Source organism: Scyliorhinus torazame, chromosome 18 (assembly GCF_047496885.1).
Source record: "Scyliorhinus torazame isolate Kashiwa2021f chromosome 18, sScyTor2.1, whole genome shotgun sequence".
NCBI lineage: Eukaryota > Metazoa > Chordata > Chondrichthyes > Carcharhiniformes > Scyliorhinidae > Scyliorhinus > Scyliorhinus torazame.
In genome coordinates this window covers 126,754,574-126,768,565 of record NC_092724.1, presented here as the reverse complement: position 1 = coordinate 126,768,565, position 13,992 = coordinate 126,754,574, and the positions used below count along the sequence as shown (strand labels likewise).

The 13,992-nt window shown below is 47.5% G+C and overlaps 1 protein-coding gene across 3 annotated transcripts in view; it reads right to left on the bottom strand.

Annotated features, from left to right (window-relative positions):
- LOC140395495 (alpha-1,6-mannosylglycoprotein 6-beta-N-acetylglucosaminyltransferase B-like) overlaps positions 1–13,992 on the bottom strand; it is a 1,325,626-nt gene that overhangs the window by 1,287,959 nt on the left and 23,675 nt on the right. The gene's annotated exons all lie outside the window — the stretch shown is intronic.

Genomic DNA, 13,992 nt, shown 5'->3' with positions numbered 1-13,992 from the left:
GACTGGACCAGACTTGAGTTTTGATGTCTTAGAGTTGAGTACAAAAATGAATGATCCCAAAGTGGAAGACATAATAAGAGCAAATAAAGCGTTGGTCAAACTAAAAATGCAAGAGTGTGTTTTGAGGTTCCCAGTTTTAGGTGACCTTAGGCTCTTGAAACTCATAGTTTATAGTGATGCGTCCTATGCATATTTATGTGATGGGGTTTCAAGCGCAGGAGGTTTTATAATTTTCCTTTTGGGGAACAATGTTAAATGTTGCCCTTTTGTGTGGGAAACAAAGAAAATAAGGAGAGTGGTCAAAAGTACTTTGGCTGCTGAGACTTTAAGCCTTGTAGAGGCGGTGGATATGGCCTTTTATATATCTCAGATATTGACAGAAATTTTGGGATTAGGGGATTTGGGCAATATACCTATTGACTGTCACATTGACAATAAATCCCTGTGGGAAAAGTGTGCACTCTGCAAAAAGTGTCAATGAAAAAAGGTTAAGAATAGACATCGCAAGTTTGAAGCAAATGTTGGACAGAGGGGAAATAGCAAAAATTAAATGGGTCGACAGTAGCTATCAATTGTCATATTGTTTTACAAAAAGAGGGGCTAGTTCACAGAAACTTTGGATATTGTTAATGAAGGGCGCCTGCTTCTGTGACTGTTTTTTTCCAAAAAAATAATGAAAAAAAAGGGGGGGGAATTGTGTGTGTGTTTTTGAGTTTCTTGTAATTTTGTTTTCACCTAATAATTTTTTTTCTCCAAGGAAGGGGAGACTGTTAAGTAATAGGTTAAGAGTCATTCCAATTAGTTGTCTCATTTATGTTAAGCATCAATAATTGACACTGATATGTAAAGGGGCTTCAGATGGCCTTTGTGTCAGGTGATGTGAAGATAGAGTTTTGTGCAGAGTCTGTTAAAGTGAAATAAAGGAGTTTGTAAAAGGAGCAGTATCTTTGACTCTTTATACAACAGCAGCTAGATGTCTAACGGGGGGCAACCCCATCTAATAATAATCTTTATTCTTGTCACAGGTAGGCACATATTAACACTGCAATGAAGTTACTGCGAAAATCCCCTAGTCGCCACACTCCGGTGCCTATTCAGGTACATTGAGTGAGAATTCAGAATGTCCAATTCACCTAACAAGCATGTCTTTCGGGACTTGTGGGAGGAAACCGGAACACCCAGATGAAGCCCACGCAGACACGAGAGAAAGTGCAGATGCCGCACAGACAGTGACCCAGGCCAGGAATCGAACCTGGGACCCTGGCGCTGTGAAGCAACAGTGTCAACCACTGCGGTACCGTGCCACCCTGATCAGCCGGATTTGGAAGCCATGACCCGAATTTACGTGCTTGCCATCAGAGTTCCAACCCTTTAAGGGATAAGGTCCCAATCCCAAACGCAGCCATCAAATGGAAAGGCCAGAGGATTTCCAGTCCCAGCAGCGCCACCTGGAATGGTGGCCATTGCTGGCACAGCAACCAGAGTTTCAATTAATAAACTGTGAGGATGTTACAGCTCGGTCCCTCCCTCTCCAGGTACCATGTTCTAAGAAGGCACTAATGACCATAACTTCCATATGTTTGTCCATAGTTATGCTTGGCAAGGAACTGCAGTAGTTTGACATTGCATTCTGCAGATTCCACAATTATATTGCTACAGTTACACAAAGGACTGGTCATAGCTCCTTTGGAATATTGTTTTCAGTATTAGGTGACTTCACGTTGGAAAAATATACTGACCTTGATGAAAGAATCTAGTCAAATCTAGTAGATGAGAAAAAGTTGGGTCATATTCCCAAGAGCTGCAGGCTTTTCGGGTGATCTGACTGAAATAATGATAGAAATTAAAAGAGGAAATCAAGGATGGCCTGTTCCAGTTGGAGAATGCAGAACTCGGGAGCCAAATCAGAGAATTTGAGCTAGACCAGTTCAAGCAATTCCTGGAAACAACTTGCACCAAATTTAACCAGCTCCGAGGGTTGTACCTGGTTGTACGGCTGTTGGTTGTGTTAATAAAAGGGATTCTGGTGAAGAGACCTCTGCCTCCGTGGACTTAATACATCCACCATGCCTCAGCTTTATAACATCTGCTATTACTTCTGCTACCGGGTGCACCTGCTTCATGTCACCTACAAAGCCTAGTCTAGTTACAGGTGGGCCAACATGTCCAGCTGCACTCCCCTCAGCCCACCCACATTGTCAACAGCAGCCCAGCTGCAGCAGTCAGCTCCATGTATTTTTGAAGTGTTAATGATCAATTTAGCATTCAGCTCCATTTGTCACACTTTAAGTCTGTGTGACACCTTAAACGCATACTTCAAGTTTCCATCAGATCTTTAAATGCGTCCCTATGGCTTAAACATTATCTATTTATATATTGATGAAGAGGTCTGCCTGCTCATAATTCTTCCTCACATTCTGGCTTCACTCTTTAAATAAGTAAAAGTATGTCCACGCTCACACCTGTCAAGGACGTCCGGCTAGATGTGTGAGAGCCAGTAATGCACTTATACTTTGGGAACTGTGTCACTATGGTAACATTGAAAATGCATATCCTGCTTCTCTGAGAAATGTACTTCACGTCTTGATCAATACCTAAGTCATTTTAATTATTGTTGTTGTTACTGACCAGGAATGAGCCAAAGGCTAAACAATGAGGGAAGTAGGAATTGTGTGTCACGTGTTCATGCCCGCTGTGTTCCTGTGCCCTGGTCCTAGGACTGGATGGTATTGGGAGACCAGATGCCGGTGCTGCAGGAGAGGAGGGGCAGCAGCACGATTCAGCTGAACATCTCGACGGTTGTGTTGGGATGCCTTTGTGGACTGTTGGTGACTTTACTGTTTCAGACGCGCAAACTCTCCCTGACATCCATGAACTGCCTTCTACACGCATTGCTTTCCTATATACATGTTGGGCACTTTTCCATTGATGTGGGGCTGCTGTTGGAGTGGTGGGGGAGGGCGGGTGCACTGTTTTAGTTGTTGGTGGTTTGTTTCCTGTTGATTATTTATTGTTTTTTTGTCTATGGTGTATAGAGGGTAATTTCAGTATATTGTTGTTTGCTCTGTAACTGCAGCCCTGAACTTTTACTCAGGTTCAATCCAGGGCTTGAGCGGGTACTTGTGTGGCATATCCCAGCCAACAGCTCAGAAGTGTATCCATGAAGTCACGGATGCCTTGTTTGCCCGGGCAGCTGACTATATAATAAACTTTGACCTGAAGCAGGCCCATCAAAATGCCCAGGCAGCAGGATTCTCCGCCATCGCCGGAATGCCCCAGGTCCAGGGGGTAATAGATGGCACGCATGTCACTTTGCACGCATTGGGCAGTCCAGGAGCGCCTTTCATTAACTCCCTGAACATTCAATTTGTGTGCAGCCACCACCTCAAGACCATGCACGTGTGTGCACACTTCCCTGGGAGTGTGCATGACAGCTGCATCCTGGGGCAGTCAAAAATCCACAGCATCTTCGAGGGACATCCTAGGATGACCGGTTGGCTCTTGGGGGTAAAGGAAACCCGCTTAGTTCCTGGCTAATCGCCGATGCAGAGACTTAATATAATGAGGCCCAAGTGGCCACCTGGGCTGTCAGTGAGCAGTGCATCAGATTGCTTAAGATGCGGTTCTAATGCCTTGATCGTTCTGGTTGGTGGTGCACTGCAGTACACCCCTCGGACGGTCTTTGTGGTGGTCTGCCGTGCCCTCCACAACCTGGCACAGCAGCGGGTTGATGTGATGGAGATGGAGAAGCAAGAACATGCAACCCCGTCAGAGGAGGAGAACGAGAAGCCAGACCAGGAAGGGCTCGATGACGATGGCGGGTAGGACCCATGGGAGCAGCCGGAAGATGGAGGACAGGTGGCAGTGGTGAGGGTCCTGCATGCCTGGAGGGCCAATGAGGCCCTCATCCTCATCCTCTTCTCATAGGAGGTAGCTTCTTCCATCATCTACTTTCCTCCCCTCCCCTCCTCTGCCTACCTGACCCGCCTCTTCCTCCGCCCTTGCCACCATACCCCATCCCCAGCCCCTCCACCCCAGCACCTCCACCCACCCCCACCCCACCCCCCCATCGCCCTTTCCACCCTTCCAGGGGCTGTGTTAGATCCCTCCAGGGTGATGGACCTACATCGGCACTGTCAGCGGGTCAATCTCAACATCAGTGACCGATCTGTCTTCGACTACCCCCCAACCTCCAGGGCCCGTTCTTGGTAGGGAATGAGGGCTCTGATGTCCGGCACCCCACTGCCCATCTGGGCCCTTACCCGTCTGTTGTGGGTGAACTTCTCCGACGACAAAGAGAGGGCATGTGAGTCACACCTTCAAGCTTTGCGGGGTGGTGGGGTGGCTAGCGGGCGAGAGTCAGATGTGGGCACCACTACTGGGCATAGGTGTGGTGTGCTGTTAGGTGCCAGGGTTTACTGGGGCACAGGGGCGGTATTGTGCTGTGGGAGGGATGGTGCTGTGCCAACCGCAGGGTCGGCAGGGCGGACAGCGGGGGCGGTAGGTGGGACCGGTGCCAGGGGGTTGAAGCCAATGCACCCGTACAGCCCAGTGGATGTTGTTGAGCCCTGGGGCGCTGGGCTGCGGTCCTCCTGGTCGCCTTGCTGACGGCCGCTGCCACTGCCTCCCAGGTGGCACTGGCTGCCCTGTAGCTGACCCTCCAACCCCCTCGGGGGAACAGGATATCCCGTCTGTGCTCCACTGCATTCAACAGTCTGGCCAGGTCGGCATCTCTGAATTGTGGTGCGGGTCTCCTTGGTGGCATGGCTGCATGCTGTCTGGAGTTTGCAGTGCGGGATCGGTTTAAGTGTTACTCCCCCTCATTAGCAGAGAGCTGCTGGGTGCGGTCCAGGTGAATCAGCTGGCGGGGCAGTCATTTCCGATGTGAAGCCCGTGGGGCACCATTACCGGCCCTAATTGATGTTAGATACCAGTAGCAGTCTTGCCGGGTCGGCGGCCATCCGGAAACACCCGGTAATTTCTCCTCGTGACCACATGGAAACTGTTCCGTTAGATCGTACCCTGTGTCACCAGGACATGTTCCAACTGATGGCACAACTGTGCCATAGGCTCTTTCATGAAGGCGATGGGTGTGCTCAGGCATTGGCGTGTAGACATACTGGTCTTCTCACACATTATCAACGAGGTATATCTGAATCGGTAAATGTAACTCGCAGGCTGAATCCGACACTCGTGGCACCAGTGCACCAGCTCTCCTTCCATCAGCCAAAACGCGATCACTCAAATCAATGACCAGCGTTGCCAAGGCCTAGTGCTATGTCAGTTCTGAGCATTATATTTATAGCTGGGGGAGGAAAGCTGGTGAGGGGCAGTAGCAATGTTCAAAAAAAGCCCCAAATTAAAAAGTGGCAGCAAACAACGGAGAGACAAAAGTGCAAACGCAGTAATGCTAAAAATAATCTTCCAGAAAACAGTCAGCCCCAGCTTTAAGAATGGGCATTCTTCAATAAAACCAGGAACTACCCAATGTTTGTTTTAAAAAAGGCAAGCAGCACACCGAGAGTATGCCTGTGGGAAAAGACAGCGAATTGAATGTGGTACATATTTAAATATATTTACATAAATTTAAGGGGCTGTAATGAGGCCTGTGTACACTGGCTCGTTTTCATGCAGCACACAGTCTGAGCAAAGGGGCCATTCCAGGAGCTTAACATCGTGGAATCAGTTATTAATGTAGATTTTCTAAATGCAAACTTAATTTTGATTCTAATTAAAAGGCAAATATAAAAGGAAAATGTTACCATTGTACCGTTTCTCTTTATTATAACAATTTTCAGTCTCATGCTATCAACACTGTGGATAGCTGCCTTTCAATTTCTCCTACAACGTATCAATGCCAGACATCTGGAACTGGAAGATCAAAGGACAGAATATAAACTGACTCCATCTATAAAACGGTGGATGCTAGAACTCGGCCTGCTTTTGTGTCGATAATTAGCACAGAATAGTGTATGTCAGCTTCTCGGTTTTCCTTTTGTTCCTTTAGGCACTGCTTTATTATTGTTTAGCAGGCCTAAAGAGGAAACCCAGCGAGTGGGAGGAATACAAGAACAGCAAGCAGACAGAAAAGAGAGAATATTGGGCTAAAGGGTGAAAAAGGGTTTAATAAGTACACGGGGAGTCCACACCGAGTAAAGATCTTAGATTTGTTTACACTACGGTATATACAATGGCCGGTAGCTCCCTACTGGGTTCGTCTCTGGTCGGTGCCTTACATACATTGGTTAATTAGAGTTCCCTCGACCCTAGCTTGCATTCCGCAAGGACCTTAGGAAAGATAATCATTCCCCCCACCCCCCCGTAGGGGATATTACATTCCTCCCCATCCCAAAGTCCAAAGGCCCCCTCAACGACCAATGAGGAAAAGAAGGGGGAACAGATGGAGTACGTCGGCTCTGGAAAATTGTCATTTACCTGGTGCGGCGTATACTTCGCCGGTGAACGTTGTGTGCGGTAGGAACGGCGTGGTAGCCGGTCGGCAGGAGGCGCTGAACTGTTGAATCGGCGTCAGATGTCAGAGACCTCAGATATCTGTGTCTCCATTTCAGAGCATCCGCATTTTGGCATCGGGAGAGACTGGATGTGTCACAGCAGGCTAGTTCGGCAATGGAGCTGGAGAATCCAGGGCAGGTTTCTTCCGATGAACCTCATGAGAGAGCAACCTCTGTGACCGAAGGTGATCTAAATTCTGTCTCACTAGTTGTCCCCAGACCAGAACATGGTAAGAGACTGGTCCTGTTTTATGGCCCAGAATCCCCGAGAGTCAGCTTTGAAGTTACAAACGAACACCATGTCGTCAGGTGCAAAATATTGAAGAGGCCGACGTCGAATTGGGCAACGTCCTTGCAAGTCTTAGTTACGGTGCACCTTCGCGCCATTGTCCAGGCCAATCAAACTCTGGTGTGTACGAAGCCTGCGACCTTTTAACATCTCAGCAGTGGCCACCCCTGTTACTGTTTGCAGTGTGGTCCTATATGAGAACAGAAAGCATGCCAGCCTGGTGTCCATGGAGACTGAAGTCAGTTTCTTTAGCCCCCCGCTTAGCCGTCTGCACGGCGCTCTCCGCCAAGCCATTCGATGACGGATGGTAACGGGGCAGTGTGGACGTGCTGAATCCCGTGGCTTTTTTCAAAAGTGCAAAATTCCTCATTCGTGAAAGAGGCCCCTTTGTCTGTCATGAGCATCCCAGGAATTCCATGTGTGGAAAAAGAAATGCGCAATCGCTTGACGGTCGCCCAAGAGGTGATCGTCGACATTTTGTAGACCTCCGGCCACTTCGAGTGGGCGTCCACCCGCACGAGAAACACCGAACCCAGGAATGGGCGAATGAAATCGCCGTGTGCACCAACCCAATGGCACCCGATCCACTTCCTAGAGTGTGGAGGTGCTGCCGCAGGGAGATTCTGGTGCTCTTGACAGATGGAGCACTGTTGGCCAACAGCTCGATATCCATGTCCAAACCCAGCCACTAGAGGTAGCTTCTCACCAGCATCTTAATTTTGGACACTACAGGGTTCCCTTTGGGAAAGTCTTTCAACACGAGTGTCTGGCCTTTCACCAGAACAACAACCCTTGTGCCCCACAGGAGGATACCATCTTCCGTGGCCAGCTCCAGGAACTTTGATGAGAAAGCCTTCAACTACCCTGGTAGCTGTCAATGCTTACCACTGTAGAGCATCAGATGCCGCACTTTGATACATACGAGGTCGGTTTACGTCCAGTCACAAATACACAATGCAGTGACGGGCAATGTTTCCATAAAATGCAGGACAGCGACTATTTCGTCTGCCATAGGATTTGGTCTGCAGGGGAAGACGGCTCAATGCATCAGCACACGCAAGCTGGGTGGTGCTTGAAAGAGCATTCATAAGCAGCCAGTAACCAGGCTCAGCGCTGATTCCTTGCGGAAGCTATCGGCGGGATCGCCTTGTTTTCACAGCTTGTGATCCCCAATGATAAAGAAATGGCGGCTATAGACATACTAGTGAAACTGCTTTACACTAAATACGACCGCCAGTCCTTCTTTCTCAATCTGACCATATTCTCTCTCAGCCGTAGCTCGCATTCGGGAGGCAAAGGCGATCGGACATTCACGGCCATCGCTCATCCGATAAGATTAGACTGCCCAATCCCATACGGCGATGCAACGCGAGTGATGAATAATGGTTTCAGAGAGTCAAAATGCGTCCTGGAGGGGTCAACCACTGTTTCACCTTCTTAAATGCTTCATCCTGGGCCTTGTTTCGTTCTCAAGGCTGGTGCTTCTTGAGGAGCAAGTGGGGGCCAGGACGGTCATCAAATTTGGGATAAACCAGCCACAGTAATTGACCATTCCAAGAAAAGAGTTAATCGGGGAATCCTTGTTAGTTTCTTTACGTCCGCTTAGTAATATGCTTAAATTCAGCGGGTTGCCACGTCTGATCTGATGTCGTAATGGAAGCTCTTTGGCATCTCGTAGGGAAGGGGCCATTTTGATGGCTCTCATTTTCTCAGCAAACAGGTGCAGGCCGTCTCGGTCCACCCGATACCCCAAATTTACAAGCACTTGCGCGGCGCAGGCGGACCCCATACTCTGAAAAACACTTCAATACTGCTTCCAGCTTCTTGGTCTGTGGTCCCTGTTACTATCACATCAGCTAAATAAACTGCAACATGCAGCAATTTGCGCAGGATATCCTCCAGTACTTGCTGGAAGACTGCACCCGCTGAGAATACTCTGAATGGGAGATGGGTGCACCCATAGTCCCTTGTGCATATTGATGACGTACTTCCGTGATGACTTGTCAAGCTCCAGCTGCAGATAAGCGATGCTCATGTTCGGTTTCATAAATGTACAACGATCAGCCAATGCTGCATAAAAATCCTAGATGCCCGGTGAATGATAGCAATCCAACCGCAAAGCCGTGTTCATCGTCAATTTATAGTCTCCGCAGAGGCGGACTGTCGTATCCGGCTTCATGACGGGGACCACTAGCACCGCCCAATTAGCGAAGCGCACAGGTCTAACGATGCCCAACCTCTCCAAGCGACCAGTTCAGTCTCGACTTTCTCCACTAAAGCGTAGGGAACCAGGCAGGCACGAAAATATCAAGACTGGGCCTCTGGCTCCACCTGGCTATTGACCATGGCTCCTTTAATTGTACCCAAGTCAGGCTGGAAAACCTTGGGGAACTTGCTCATTACCGCACTCAGACCGCCAGATCCCACTTACATAGAACAGTACAGCACAGAACAGGCCCTTTGGAGGATATGTTACCAAATCAACTGCAGCTAGTGCAGCCAATCCTGGCCCAACAGGCTAGGCCCACTTCCCTGCATGACAATGAGGGGAAGGCAAACAGATCGGTGCCCATAAACTACTGGAATAAGAGTGGACCACACAATATTCCGTCGTTCCCCCATATAAGTGGCCAAAAAAGCTGCCGTGTCAGGCAAGGTCAAAGTGTGCACACCCTGTTTAATAAGATCAATGATGTTCTGCAACACCACAGAAACGACAGCTCCCGTATCCACCTCCATTTGGCGCATATGACCATTCACTGTATCGGGACATGAATAGGGGCAACAGGGTGCTGCCAAACAGTTCAGCTGCATCCCAGCCTCATCCTTCTGGGTCATCCAGATGCAAGGCTTGGTCCCAGAGCAGATGCCTACCTCAACCAGGATGCCTGAGGTGCTGGCCCTCCTGCTGCCTGTGGTTACACCTAGACCGGTGCCTGCACATCATACACGGGCCGGAATCACCTTCAGCCAAATCCAGGGACATCTCACATCCCAATCACCGGCTCTTCGCCCAGAAGCCAGAGTCGCTGCGACGATCAATCCAGGCCTTGGGGATACCACGTGAGGAATGACATCCCAAAATATTCACCTCTATCCCTTGTCTCTCTTGGATGCTGCGTTCCGCACTTTCTCGGGACAAAGTGATCTGCAGCGCCTGTTGAAAAGTCAGGAAGTTTCACCCAACAGTTTATCATATGTTTCAATATTGTTTACACCGCAGCCCAAATGATCGCGGTGCATATCCGATAAAGCAACTCACAAAACTCGGCTATCTTCCGCAGCCATGATATGAACTCAGTGACGCACTCACCAGGGTCTTCTATGCCATATTAAACGATACCCTTGAATGATCACTGATGGGGTCGGGTTAAAATGTTGTGCCACAAGTGCCGCAAGTTGTTGGAACAAATGCATATCTGGCGCTGCCGGGTACGTGAGACTCCAGATCACCCCAAACGTATGCAGGTCATCAATAGTATGACCGTCTGGCGCTCATTCTCTGTGATGTTGTTGGCCCAGAAGAAGTAACGCATGCTTTCTGCATACTGGTTCCAACCTTCAACACCACCGCCAAATGCATCTAATCACCCAAACAGAGGCACAGCGAAATAACTTGTTCCAACCTGGTTCCAGAAAATGGGGGAGGTGGCTCAGCCGAGTCGGTTGCAACGTCAACAGTAGACTAGTTTACTCCTCGTCGTCAGTTTAATAAGGATGCGGGAAATCCACACCAAGTTAAGAATTTAGATTTAGTTACAATACGGTATATACAATGCCTGGTAGCTCCCTACTGGTTCCTCTCTGGATTTGACTTGCTGGTCGGCCTTTTACACATTGATTAATTAGTGTTCCCCCGCCTCTAGCAATGAAGTTCGTACTCCGCGAGGACTATGGGGAAGATAATCATTCCCACCCCCTAGGTCCTGTGTGGGATACTACAAAGAGAAAAAAGGCGATTCAGCTATCGGCATGGATAAGGCAGAGTCCAGGAGGATTTGCATTCTGCCTTAATAAATTGTAAATGAGATGCATGATTAGAAACACATCACCTTATCTCCCTTATGTGTTAGTTGCAGTTTCCAACCAATTTAAAGTAGCTAGATATAAACAGTAATCCTCCAGCTAAAACATGTGGGTAAGGGGCGGCAACGATCTGATCTGTCGGGTGGAATATAAACAGAGATCAGGAAGGGTTTAGTTCTAGGAGACTAAGAGAAAGGCAAATATCCAGAAATTATTCAGCGGCAGGTAAGCAAGAAGATAAGGGGCAGGGCGTTTAGATTGGATTTGAGGAAAAACCTCTTCTCCCACAGGGTGGTCGGAATCTGGGACTCTCTGCCAGAAAGGGTGGTAGTGGCGGGTGAGAATTCTCTATTGTCAGTCCGGATGAAATGATCAATCGATCACCAAGTCTCTTCAATGTACGTTTATTCTACACAAAGCTTTGACATTCCATTTCCCATCAAGCTCTATTTGACATTCCATTTCCCATCAAGCTCTATTCTATCTTGAGCCAAACTCTCACGGGAACCCTCACAACATTTACAAAGCACTTAGGTCAGCACGTAAAATGCCAAAGCACATACAAGGCTACGGACAAAGTGCTGGCAAATTGGATTAGAATAGATAGGTGCCTGTTGGCCTGCGCAGTCACGCTGGGCCGAAGGGCCTCTTTTTGTGCTGTAAAACTCTATGACTCCATGACTTTAGGGCATTGAAAGGCGAGAAAACATTGCAACTTGTGCGAATTAGAGTGAACAAGAAGGATTCTGTTACATGTGCATTGCAAGAGCGTGGCATTTTGTTAAACTCCCGCTCTGCTGCCCCCTCTCTGTTCTGTTGGGGAATAAAATCAATTCAATAATGGCTGCCTGCTGAGAGTCCACTTTCACTCATGGTGTGATACACAACTGAAAGATCATGGTGGATCTGTGGCGGAATTTTCTTTTATGTTTAATTTGAGAAAGTAAGTGACACATTTTTGGAACTCCTCAAGTTGATTTTGAGAAATCTTGAGTAAATTGATTGATTGCCTTACATATGCAAATATTATTAAGGTATTCGCTAAGCCAGCACAGTATATAATTGAAAATGACACCAAAGACATATTTGGGGGCAATGGGGGAATTTACCCCTAACAAAGAGTACACTAGTACAGGATAATTATAAACAAACATTTCACATTTGGCTGAGAGCAAATAAAATAAGAGCTGAAGATAAAGTAAATGTTTCCTTCACCAGGATTGGACCAGATGCTTTTGAAGTGGTATCTAATCAATGTTGCCCGTGAAACCTCAGTACTATGGACTCTTCTGAAATTAATGAGATTTTGTACTCATATTTTGGCACAAATAAAAATGAGATCACACTGAGAGTTACTTTGCATGGAAGGAAGAAGTGCCAAGTGCGACTGTTAAAAATTACTTTCTCAAATTATAGACTCTCTGTTGCCACTGTGGATATAGAGTGAACTTAGAAATCATACTTAGATACACATTTATAGGAGGCCTAAAGAACAATAAAATCCAGGCCAAGCTTGTTAGCAGAGACAAGAAGCTGACATCGAAGGAGACCTACCAGGAAGTCACAGCTATAGATGGAAATGTCAGAAGGAGATGGTTACTAATTGCAAAGGTGTCCATTTGCTGAGGCAGCAGCGGAGATCCACCAGATTTTGACAAGATCCAGGCCACACAGCAGCCAGGTTCCCAGTCTCAGAATCAGAAATTTAGATGGACCAATGCATGGAAGCCATCAACCATTTAAATGCTCTAATTTCCAGTCAAAATGCTATGCCTATGGGAAATCACTCATATCCAGACAGTATGCAGAAGTAGAGGAAACGATAATTTTCCATGGTAAAGCTCCTGTTTGCTGCCATGCACCAGGCTGAGGTGCGGCCAGATCCAAAGCTAGTTCAGAAGTCTGGAAGTCCTCTAGTGTGTATATGATGGATGCAGGAACAGAAATGATGTTGCCGAGTGGCAGATCAAGAGTTGTACTCTGTCAAACAGCAAGAAATGACAGCACACGGAAGATGAGAGAGAGATAGGCCTGAAGATAAAATGCCAGTGCCCACAGTAGGAATGAAAGTCAGGGATTCACAATTTACTTTCATTGTTGATGCAGCTGTCTCTGTATCTCAGAAGCCTCTAACTCACTTTCCCTTATGGAAACTAACTGTGTTCTAGTGCTAGATTAAGTTAGAGTTAGGATGGAATATGATAATAAATCCTATAACTTGTCATTGGTAATAGTAGAAGGGAACAAAGTTTCCCTGATGGGGCAAAATTGGCATAAGGAGATAAAGGTTAAACTGGGATGATTATTGATAGTAGGGAACAGTAAGACAAGAGGGGAATTTCCCCTACCAATTCTGGTTTCCCAAAACGTGGTTCACACTGGTGGTATGTCCCATAGGGATTGTCCCTGCCATCTTTCAGTTTCCCCTCCCCAGGAAGCCGGATCTCACTGTGGACAACAATGTCAATTTGGAGACTTCATAGTTCAAGTGATACAATTGCAGTTCTTCTTTCTGATCGGCTACTCGAAGATTATTCTAACATTCCAAGTTGCAAAATTTAAATGTTTCTTTCTTTGACCACAACACTGGTGATCCTGGAGGGTGCAGTTCCCCAGCAAAGAGAAAGTGGGGCAGCCTATGTTTTGGGCAGATTTTCTAGCCCCCCCCCCCTCTTCTTTTGGGATGAGGAGAGGGTACCCTGACGGGGGCTACTCAGTCACAGATTCTGCTGTCCAAAGGCGCTTCTGACCCAACACAGGTGTCCAATGACCTTCATGATTCTGCCCCCTGTTTCTTGACAAGGGACTCCAATTTCACAGCTCAATCCCTGTTACCAACCCTCCATCACCACAGAACTTGGCGAATGGATCTTTATAGAAGAGCAGTTGTGACTGTTTAATGTGATGACCTCGGGGCACTGTCACTGTCCACACAATGTTGACAGCTGGTGGTCAGATTTTGGTGACGTGCCAATGCCCAATGATCAGGAGAACCTTGCCATTGAAGCCATCTTTGAGCTTCACAGACAGTGGGACTCACAATCCTCTTTCATCTGTCCTTCTGTTGAGGACTTTTTGGGTACATTTTGATTGATACCTCACCTCCCAACCTTGCTGCCATAGGTGGCTCTTCCAGGAGCTCCCGACAGCAAGGGATCATATGAG